A 10,789-nucleotide genomic window follows, 5' to 3' on the forward strand; every position below is an offset into this window, starting at 1 on the left:
CTTCCTTCCTTCCTTCCTTCCTTCCTTCCTTCCTTCCTTCCTTCCTTTCTTTTCCCCCTCTGGTTTTATGAGACAGGGTCTCTCCACATAGCCCCGGCTGTGGAACTGACTCTGAAGACCAGGCTGGCCTCAAATTCACAGAGATCCACCTGCTCCTACCTCCTAAGTGCTGGGATTAAATGTGTGTGCCACCATGCCCAACTCTTTTTTATTATTTTAAAGAAAGTTTCTGTACACATGCCCAGAGGCCAGAGGTTGCCTGGAGGTGGAGTTACAAGCCTATGAGCTGCCCAGTGTGGGTAATGGGAGCTGAACTCAGAACCTCTGCTAAGCGGTACACACTCTCAAGCACTGAGCCACTTCTTCAGCCTCTGATTCAGTTTTTTAAAACAGATATCACATGTACTGTTCTACAGCAAACAGTACTGATAATTAAACCTTGGGCCTCCAGCAAGCTAGTCAAGAAGACTGTCCAGGAGCTGCACTGAGCCTCAGCTCCAGCTGTGAATAGAAAGACTTGAAGGCAGGCATGGCGGTACATACCTAGAATCCCAGCCCTTCCTCAGGAAAGGGAAGCAGGAGAATCCAACATTTGAAGATACCAGGGGACTTCTGAGAGCACTGCACTGCCCCATACCACTGCTGGCCACATCAGAGCTAGAAGAGAACCTCAGTGCAACCCTGAAGAGACCAGTCTGGTCCCTGGAACTAAGTCCTTGTCCTTAAAACTGAAAGATGGACAGCCAAATGGATTGAGTGAACCAAGCATAAGGCTGAAATTAGGGACACACATTGGAATAGGCATCTCCAGATAGATGTAAACCACAGCCTCAGTTCCGTCACCTCCCTGTCCTAAAATTAAACATTCTTCCTTATTCCCTGCTCAGGCCAGGGGCTGGATAGGTGACTCACTTAAGGGCACAGCATGTGCTCTTGTGGCTCTTTGAGAGGACCCAAAGTTCAGTTCTAGAACCTGTAACAGGCTGCTCACAATCCCTGTAACTCCAGCTCCCAAGGATTGAATGCCTCAGGCTTCCATCAGCATAGTCACACTCACATGCATGCACGCACGCACGCACACACACGAACACCCTACATGCACACTTGCACATTCAAGTGGGACTAAGGACCTGTCACTTAATAGCTTAGCACAAGTATATTAAGCTTACTAAGCCTCTTCTCCACAGCTGCAATCACTGATGGACATTCAACAATAAGAGAACAGGGCAGCAGTCAATGTCTATGCTCAACTATGCACGTTTTGTGCTTTTCCTCTTAGGCTAACAAACCCTGCAAGGCTGGACGATAAATACTACAGTGGAGGAAACTGAGGCTCAGAGAAATGTCCAGGCCAAGTCAGCAGTGGAGCTGAGAGGCAAACTCTGGGAAGTGTGGCTGCGGGAGCCCACACCACCACACACAGTGCATCCTTAGAGCAGGACACTACCCAAGCCAAGGCGCACCAAGCCTGAGCCAGCAGCTATTCGGAACTGCCTTCTTCTTTACCACCCTGCCACTGCAGTGAATGAAAGAAGTATCCCCAACTGGTTTGTCCTTTTGTAGAAAGATAGTAAGGGAAATGTTTTTAATTAGAGTGTCCAGTCAGGTCCTGCAAGAGACACTAGAAAGCATAAACCAGAAGATGAAGAGACGCCGTTAGTTAATCCCAGCACTCGGGAGGCAGAGGCAGGTGAGTTCCAGGACAATCTGATCTACATAGTAAGTTCCAGGACAGCCAGGGCTACATAGTAAGACCCTGTCTCACAACAAATATTCACCTTATATTCAAGGTCTACTCACTCCTCTGAGTGTACCACAGTCTGGCAGGTGCTACCACTGACCAGTGCCTTCAAGGCCAGCCTGTATGCACGTAGGGGCTCAATCATATGAAACCGTATTGAAAGAGGCCATGTTCCAACCATTACTGTTTATTGGAGGGAAGGAGCCCAGACAAGTAGGCCCTGGACTCAGGGAAAAGTCTCAGCTTTAGTTTTACAACTGGACTCTTGAAATACGAGATTGACTTCGATGCCAGAAAGGCAGAGAGGAATTACCCATCCCACATGCTCTTTCTATAAAGGTAATAAAGATGTCAGCAGTCAGGAACCTTACTGTCTTCGGGACCATCCCAACTAAGGTCTATACCTGTCATTCACGCAGTCAATACCCAGTGGGCACTGCTGACTAGGCTATGAACAAGATTCCACTGCTTGCCCCTGCATTCTGTCTTCACTGGGGAGACAGTTTTCACACCACCTGCTCAAACTCAGGTCTAGATCCTTGTAGCAGACAGCAGTAATAAATTATGATATTCGAGGGCAGGAACAATGTCAGCTAGGGTGAAAAAGTTGTCAAGGAGTCAAACCTCCCAAAGGACAAAAAGGATCCAGAAAGCAGGAGGAAGTGAAGTAATTAGCACTTCAGGAGACCTGAGAACTGACAATTCAGGGAGCAGCAGAGTGCAGGACAAGGCAGTTGCCATCAGAAACTATTTCCACCCACACTCACATTAAGAAGTCTGAGGCTGGCAAGCACAGCTCAGTGATTGAAGACATTCACAACACAAAGCTGCAAATCAAAGCTGGAGCCCCAGAACCCACATAAAACTGGAAGTTGTCTTCTGCCCTCCACAGGTAGTCTGTGGCATACATACCTACATCATTCATACACACACATACATACACACCCCATTCATATACACATATGCACACCACTCATACATATACCCAAACACCATTCACATATACACACTAAATAAAATAAAAATAAGGCTGAACTTATTTTGGAGGGTGGGCAGCTACAAGATTTGAAAAAGCAACCCTTTTGCTCTAATAGCCCTCTCACAGTAAATTCATTCAATTCTTTTCCCAACCCCTCACATGTGGCTTTTAACTTACATAACCAAATGCTAGCCACTTGGCAGGGGGATTGGTGAGAGGTTGAGGCCAGCCTGGGCTAGAGTGAGACCCTGCTGCAAAGCAAAATCAACCAACCGAACAAACAAACAAAAAAACCCAGACCAAACTGACAGATTACAATGTAATTTAAGGTCTAAGTGAGTAATTTCTAGTTTGCTTATAAAATTTCTAGTTTTTCTTATAAAAATTTAGTTTTGTGCTTCAATGGGCACTATCACAAAAAAACTAACATACAAATAAGAAAAACAAATGGCAAGTCATGTAACTAAAAGGATGTTTATGAAAAGAACTCTTAAAAGCCGGAGGTGGTGGCTTTAGTGGCGCTTGCCTTTAGTCCCAGCACTTGGGAGGCAGAGGCAGGCAGATCACTGTTGAGTTCAAGGCCAGCCTTGTCTACAAAGTAAGTTCCAGGACATACAGGGCTGTTACAGAGGGAAACACTATCTCAAGGAAAAAAAAAAAATCTTAAAAATCAAAATATTAGAGAGAGAGAGAAAAAAAAAGTAATTTCTATTTAAAAAATAGGCAAAGTATCTAAACAGACCCATCTCCACAGAAGGCATACAAGTACCACTGATTTCACGAAACAATACTTGCTACCACTGGTACAACAGAAGCCAAACCCGTAAGGTAGCACTCCACACTCAGAGGATGGCTAAAATCAAAATGCAGGGAACAAGTGTTCTCCATAAAAATGCACAAAAGCCACAGCTTCACTCACTGTGGGTTAAAAAACGTCAACCGCTGCAGCTGCTTTGGAAAATAAAATACCATGGCAATTCCTCCAAAGAGTTAACTACAGGCTTACCAGATAACCAGCAGTTCCACTCTTGGGTCATACTCAAGAGAAAAGAAAATACATTTTCACATACAAACTTACACATGAGTGCTTACAACAGACTTACTTGTAGTAACTAGCCCAAAAGGCAAATACCCAAATACTCATCAACTGTGAATGAACAAACAAAATATATGTCCATACAATTAAATAAAGTTCAAGCATAAAAGAATATTCCAGTGATGGGCGTGGTGGCACACGCCTGTGATCCCAAAGCACAGGGAGGCTGAGACAGAGGCAAACAGATCTCTGTGAGTTCAAGGCCAGCCTGGTTTACCAAGGGAGTCCAGGACAGCCAGGGCTCTAGTACACAGAGAAACCCTTTCTTGGGGAAAAAACAAACAAACAAACAAACAAAACCTTAAAACATGCTAAATAAAGTGAGAAACAGGCCTGTAGAATGGCTCAGAGGTTAATTGCACTATCTGCTCTTCCAAAGGTCCTGAGTTCAATTCCCAGCAACCACATGGTGGCTCCCAACCATCTCTAATGAGATCTGGTGCCCTCTTCTGACATGTAGGCATACACACAGTAGAATACAGTATAAATAATAAATAAACAAACAAACAAACAAATAAATAAAGTAAGAAACATAATGTGCCCAAGGTCAGGAAGTGCACAGAGGTAGATTAGTGGCTGGTACACTGGGAGGGGATGCTGACGGGAAACAGCTAACGGGCATGGGGCTTCTTTCGTGGGGTGATGAAATACTTTACCTTGAGTGTAGTGATTAAATGGCTGCACTACTGGGACAATACTATACGCCAGTCAATTGTATACTGAGATGAGCTCAAGTGTGCAGTATGTGAGTCACAGCTCAATAATGCTGCTAGCTAACAAAGAAGGGCCCACTGTGCACTGCCAGAGTACTAAGCAGGTGCTAAAATAGTAGCGAATCTTGTTTGTGAACTTCAGAGAGCTTCAACTAGGGCAACGAAAACCCAAGAGATTCCATTACTCAACATCTAGGTCCTGGGCCATGCTGAAATATTCATGAAGAATTCCATGTTTTAATACAGAAGGCCACCTCTAGTTTAAAAGACACAGGCAAGGACCAGAAGAGTTTCCATAACTCAAAAGACTGGCCAATACAGGGAAATCATCAAATGGAACACACGCCCAAGGGCCTGACATGGGTCAGTAAGCTGCACATAAAAGTAGCTCTCACTGTGCCACCCTCAGGGAGAGGTCAGGCACTTCAATTACTAAGTTCCTAAAGCACCAGTTGGTGACGTATCAAAACATTAAATTAATACTGTGCCATCATAAAGAACTGACTCTTCCACATCCCCACTTACTTAGCTACGAAAGGAATAACATCATTTCAAACATTCTATCACATAAGCAGTGGAGCGACTCCCCACACAGCTGGAGTGGATCCCAGAAGCAATGTTTAAAAATGGTATTTAGCAATCCTAAATCTAATCCTAAATTATACATAGACACAAATATGGATTAGCATGATCTAGTCAAAGTAACAAATAACCATGAAAACTTTAATACTGCCTGCAGTGACATTTCTCCAGTATATTTATGTTAAAAAAATTCATGTCACACAGAGACTGGAAAGACGGCTAAGATGTTAAAAGCATTTGCTGCTCTAGCAGTTCTCAGCATCCGTGCAGATGGCTCACAACTCTATAACTCCAGCCCCAGGGAATCCCATGCTCTGGCCACCAAGGGCACACTTACGTCACTTATGTGTACATACCCAGCACACACAAACACACAGGCAGGCACACACACACAGGCAGAGAGAGAGACATAACTTAAAATAATAATAATAAATCTTTTAAGGGCTGGAGAGATGGCTCAGATTAAGAGCACTGGCTGCTCTTCCAAAGGTCCTGAGTTCAATTCCCAGTAACCACATGGTGACTCACAACCATCTATAGTGAGATCTGGTGCCCTCTTCTGGTGTGCAGATGAACATGCAGTCAGAACACGTATACATAATAAATAAGTAAATAAATAAATAAATGTTTTTAAAAACACATTTTAAATTCATCAGGCTTTAATGTACTGTCCACAACTAAAAGACAAGTAATACACACACAGAGAAAACATGTTCCAGTTTCTTAAGGAATGTGTCTGACCTTTAATATCAAGTCTGTTTGTGTGACTGTCAACTACCAAAACACTGGGCATTTCTAGACCTATGATAAAAGACAATTCTGCTTTATCTCTTTTTTTCTATTTATATATGTGTCTTAGAGTTATTATTGCTGTGATTAAACACCATGACCAAAGCAACTTGGGAAAGAAAGGGTTTATTCACTTTATGCTTCCACATCACAGTTTATCGTCAAAGGCAGTCAGGACAGGAATTCACACAGGGCAGGAACCAGGAGGCAGGAGCTGATGCAGAGGCCATAGAAGGTGCTGCTCACTGGCTTGCTCTCCATGGCTTGCTTAGCCTGTTTTCTTATAAGAACCCAGTAATACCAGCCCAGGGGTGGCCTCACCCACAATAGGCTGTGCCCTCCCCCATGAATCACTAATTAAGAAAATGCCCCACAGGCTTTTCCTACAACCGGAGCTCACATGGAGACATTTTCTCAACTGAGGCTTCCTCCTCTCTGATGACTCTAGCTTCTGTCAAGTTGACAGAACACTAGCCAGTGTAATAGACTACCTCTTAGATTCAAAGTTTAATGTCAGACTGCCTATCCAAACATTACTGAGTGTGAAACACACCTCCAAGCCTCCCTAGAGCTGTCTTCTAACACACACAGAACCAAATACTTAACAGCCTTTACCCTCTCCCCAGTTCCTCCAAGGCTGCAGAGGGGAGTGGGAACTACCTATTTGCCTTCACAACTGAACAGGCGGCAGGAAGCAACTGCTTGTATTTAATCGTGTTCCTGCCTCAGCTAGCAGGCCCTACTGTCAGGGTTCTGCCAGACAAGGACAATGAGACGCATTATTATATAGGGTGACTAAGAGCCTCGTAAGTACTGTTTCAGAATATAATCCCAGCAAGGAAGGCCACGGTACGGGGGCACAATATTTTGTGCCAACCATTTCCAAAACTAAACATATGTGGCACTGTGTATAAACACACTCTGCGGTCAATTCTTTTTAAACGCTTACAGGAAGGGAAGGCCTCGGGAGCTTGCAATCCTGGGAGACATGAACAACTTGCAATTTGCTTCTCACTCTGAATCCCACGACCGAAATGTGTAGAGCAAGCCGTTCCGACACCACAAAACAAGGGCAGCCTACATGAACGCCAAATATAGGATGTGATTCTAAACCACGATGGAGCGAAGCCTGCATTTCCTTTTCCAGCCTGCAAAAAACCCTTTGAACACTCCCAAAAAAGGACGTCGGGGCCGGCACCTCCCTCCGGGAGGAAGCCCCTTTCTTCTCGGAGAGCCCTGCAGCCGGCCACTTCCCCCAGCGCATTCACATCACTGGAGACAGGGCTGCTGCGCGTCCGCCCGCCGGGGACCGGCGGCGGCGCTGGGCTGGGTGTCCCCACCCTCCACATCTGATGTCATCCTAGCCATCTCGGCGCGGCGGAGCCCCACCTGCCCCGCGGGTCACTAGGTTCGGCACCGGGACTCGCTACTGGGTTCGTCCTCCTGGCCGGCCACGCCGCTGCAGCCTGACCCCGCCCCAGGTCTTCAGGGTCCGGGAGGCCATGCACCCCGAGCCAGGCGGAGCCCCGGCCGGGCGGCCGCCCTCGCCCCGCACACCGGGCCACGCGCGCCCAGCCCCACGTGAGCGCTCGGCCCCGGCCTCCCCGCAGCCCGCAGCCACCGCCTCACGGCTGGCGGGCCCAAAGCCGGGCGCCCTCTGCCCGCAGACGGCCATTCCCCGGCCGCAGCGCCCGGCCACGCGCGTGCGCCCCGCACGCTCAGCGCCGCCGGCTCCTGTCAGCCCCGAGCTTCACACGCGGGCCCCGGAGGCCCGCCCGCCCCGGCTCGCTCCCGAGCCGCCCCGCCTGAGCGCGCGCAGCTTACCCGAGCCCGGGTGCCTGAGGCGCCGCCGAAGTCCCAGCTGCAAAGCCCCGCGAAGCCTCCAACCGCTGCCGCCTCCCGCCTGGCACTGAGCGCCGCGCGGGGGAGGGGCGCGGCCGGCGCTGCCCGAGCCTCCTCGCGCAGGCCACGCCCGCGCGCCGCACCGCGCCCAACCAGCGCCGCTGAACCGCGCCTCGCCACGCCCACTTCCGGAAGGGCCGGGATAGACGCCCGGCGCTCTTTAGCGCGCCCCCTCTGGTGGTTCTGGGAGGCGCAGGGAGGTTCTGAGCACACGCCCGCTTTCCGGGGCACTTGAATGGCCGGTGGCCACGCCCACGGGCTCCTTCGAGCCCCACCTAGTTCTTTAGAACCTGAGCGGGCGTTCTTAAGCTCCACCCACGGCCCTGCGTGAGCTTGGTCGTTTGAGCGTCGCTAACTGTCCATAAGCCCGTGATCCAGGCCCGTTCCCCCAAACCTACCTGCCCCTAGTTCAACGCCACAAATCCTCGCTCGGATTTCCTGAAGCCCTGGGGAACCTATAATCATCCTATTTGCTGCATTTAGGCCCCGCCCCAAATTCTTAGAAGCCCCGCCTCCATCCGGGCCGGCCTACGCCTCTCACCCACGCTCTATTCCTCTTACTACTATCCTGAAACACAGCTCAGGGCTGGGAGGTGGCTCTTGGGCCTGGCCACACCTACCAGAGAGGGCTAATGACTCCTTTTCTCGGGTGAGGCTGTGAAGACTTCCTGTCTAAAGTCCATCAAGAGTACGTGGGTTCCCAGTCCCAGCTTGTTACTATCGGACGGAGTGACCCAGAGGGCAGTTCCCTCACCTCTTTAGGTTTCGGTTTGAAATACCAAGATCTAAGGAAACTGGGTCCAGGGAACTGGACCAGCTGAGGGGTTAGGCTATTTCCCAAAGCAGAGCATCTGTACAGTTCACATGGGGACAGATGTTCACATTGTTTTAGCTTCAGAAATGTCCGGGAATCTGCAGACAGGAGCACTCAGTGGTAGAGCCCTGAATTCCATGTTGCAGGAGTTGTGTTAAATTGCCAACTCAAAACAGCAAGCAACCGGGAAGAGTATGGTGGCACCTGCCTTTAGTCCCAGCACTCACGAGGCTGAGGCTAATGGGTTTCTGTCTATAGTTCAAGACCAGCCCTGGTGAGTTCCAGGATTATGTAGAGGAACCCTGTCTCAAAAATAAATAAATAAATATAATTTTTAAGAAATCAAGCGATGTGTGTAAGTTGTGTGTTGTCTAAATCAAGGTGTACCGGAACCAAACAGCTTTACGAGGAAGTTTTTACTCTCTGCAGTGCTTTCTTTTTAAAGATTTGCTTATTTTCTGTGTATTTAATACAACACCTGCATGCAGTGCCCTCATAGGTCAGAAGAGGCTGAGCTAGCCTGGAACTGGAGTGGGGGTTGGGGGGAGTGAGAGGACCAAGAGTCCTCGGGACATACAACCAGTGCTCTTGGCTGCAGAGAACCTCCCCAGCCCCAAAGCTTGATTCTTTATTTGTGGAGATGAGAGCGGTCCCTCCCTAACAGTGTTTAGTTTCTGGCTTGTGACACACACCTATTGCTGCCACTGCTGTGACCCAACAGTATGGAGGGTGGGTTTTGGTTTGCCTGGAAGCTGGCGGTGCTAACGGGAGGGACTCAGTTCTTCACACCCAACAAGATTTGCTTGCCACTCTGCTTAAATGAGATAGAGGTGGAAAAGCTCCTCTTGCCATATGGTGATGCGGAAAAACCAGTTGTTCTTCTTATGATCTTTGTATTTAATTAAACAAGGGCATAGACTATGGGGCTGAGTGAGCTGGGAGGATGAAGAGCAATGGACTGCTTGAAAGAGAACTGAGAAATACTGACAGCAGCGGCCACACCTCTGGAGACAGAAGTTACCCAGTACTTCCCCATCACCTGACAAAGCAGCACTGAATGCCCGGCTGTGCAGAACTGTCAGAAATTCTTTCAACAACCCTGTGGCCATAGAAAGACTTCTCAAAATCCAGCCATAAAGATGAAGAAGTAGAGAATCGGAGAAATTAAGTAAAGTTACCCAGCATGGACCAGGTGGACTCATCCATCTAACTGCAGGGCCTGCTCTCTCTTAGCTGGTTGGTCATTACCCACACAGCCTCAGGGGCAGAGGACAAAACAGAAAAACCATGGACTTCAGATTTTGTACAGACTCGCTTAATTCCAACTGAACTTAGTCATTGTGTTGCGGATATGAGACAGATCCCTTCCTCTCTTCTTATTGGTGTGTGAGTGTGTGTGGCATGCATGCACTAATGTGTGAAGTGGGTTTGAGCAAGCGGAAATCAATGAAGAACATCAGGTGTCCTGTTGTATCAATGTCCACCCTATTCTCTTAAACAGGGAATCTCACTGAACCTGAAACTGGGCTGGCAACCTTGAGCAAACCCAGGAAGTCCAACAGAGCTGGGGCAACCACAGCCGCCCCCAGCACTTAGTGTGGGAAGTGGGGATTTGAACTCAAGTCCTAATGCTTGCACAGCAAGCACTCTTAACTGCTGAGCCATCTCCATGGTCCCATTTCCCCTCTTTCTCTCTCTATAAAAATGCAAATACTTCAGGAAGTGATTTGGAGGAAATAAGTGTGTGGGGCTTTGTTTGCTTGTGACACCAAGCTCTAACCTAGGGCCTGTACCAGTGGGCTCACCCCACCCTCCTAATTACAGCCCCTCACGCCAGGTATACGTGCACACAGGGAGGCCAGAGGACAACACTGGAAATCTTTATCACATCCTACCTTATTTTTTGAGACAAGGTTTCTCAGTAAAACTGGAACTCACCAAGTTATACAACTGACTGTTGTATGCACAGTTTCCTCCAAGACTGAAACATTTCATCCTTCAGGGAAGCCTCTTAACCAGGAAGATAAGCAACTCAAGATAACTGCAGGAAGTCCCTGAAACTGACCATATTCACTGGGCCTGTCCCTGCAAGGGTAGTCAATAAAAGCAGAAAGCTCCTCTCAGACAAGACAAGCCCCGAAGAAGACTCTGAGACCAGATTAGCTCCCCGGAA

At 48.3% G+C, this 10,789-nt stretch overlaps 1 protein-coding gene across 2 annotated transcripts in view; it reads right to left on the bottom strand.

The window, feature by feature from the left end:
• The window catches only part of Coro1c (coronin 1C), a 76,157-nt gene extending 67,910 nt beyond the window's left edge, over window positions 1–8,247 (bottom strand). Inside the window, exon 1 of one of the 2 annotated variants that reach the window (XM_055606136.1) lies at window positions 8,201–8,247. The gene's annotated coding sequence lies outside the window, so the exon portion shown is untranslated. Of the gene's footprint in view, window positions 1–7,724; window positions 7,829–8,200 lie in introns of those variants that run through there. The other variant, XM_055606137.1, reaches the window with a different exon arrangement.
• Between the last annotated feature and the right edge of the window lie 2,542 nt (window positions 8,248–10,789).

This window comes from Psammomys obesus, unplaced genomic scaffold, assembly GCF_907164565.1.
Source record: "Psammomys obesus unplaced genomic scaffold, mPsaObe1.curated_primary_1811, whole genome shotgun sequence".
NCBI lineage: Eukaryota > Metazoa > Chordata > Mammalia > Rodentia > Muridae > Psammomys > Psammomys obesus.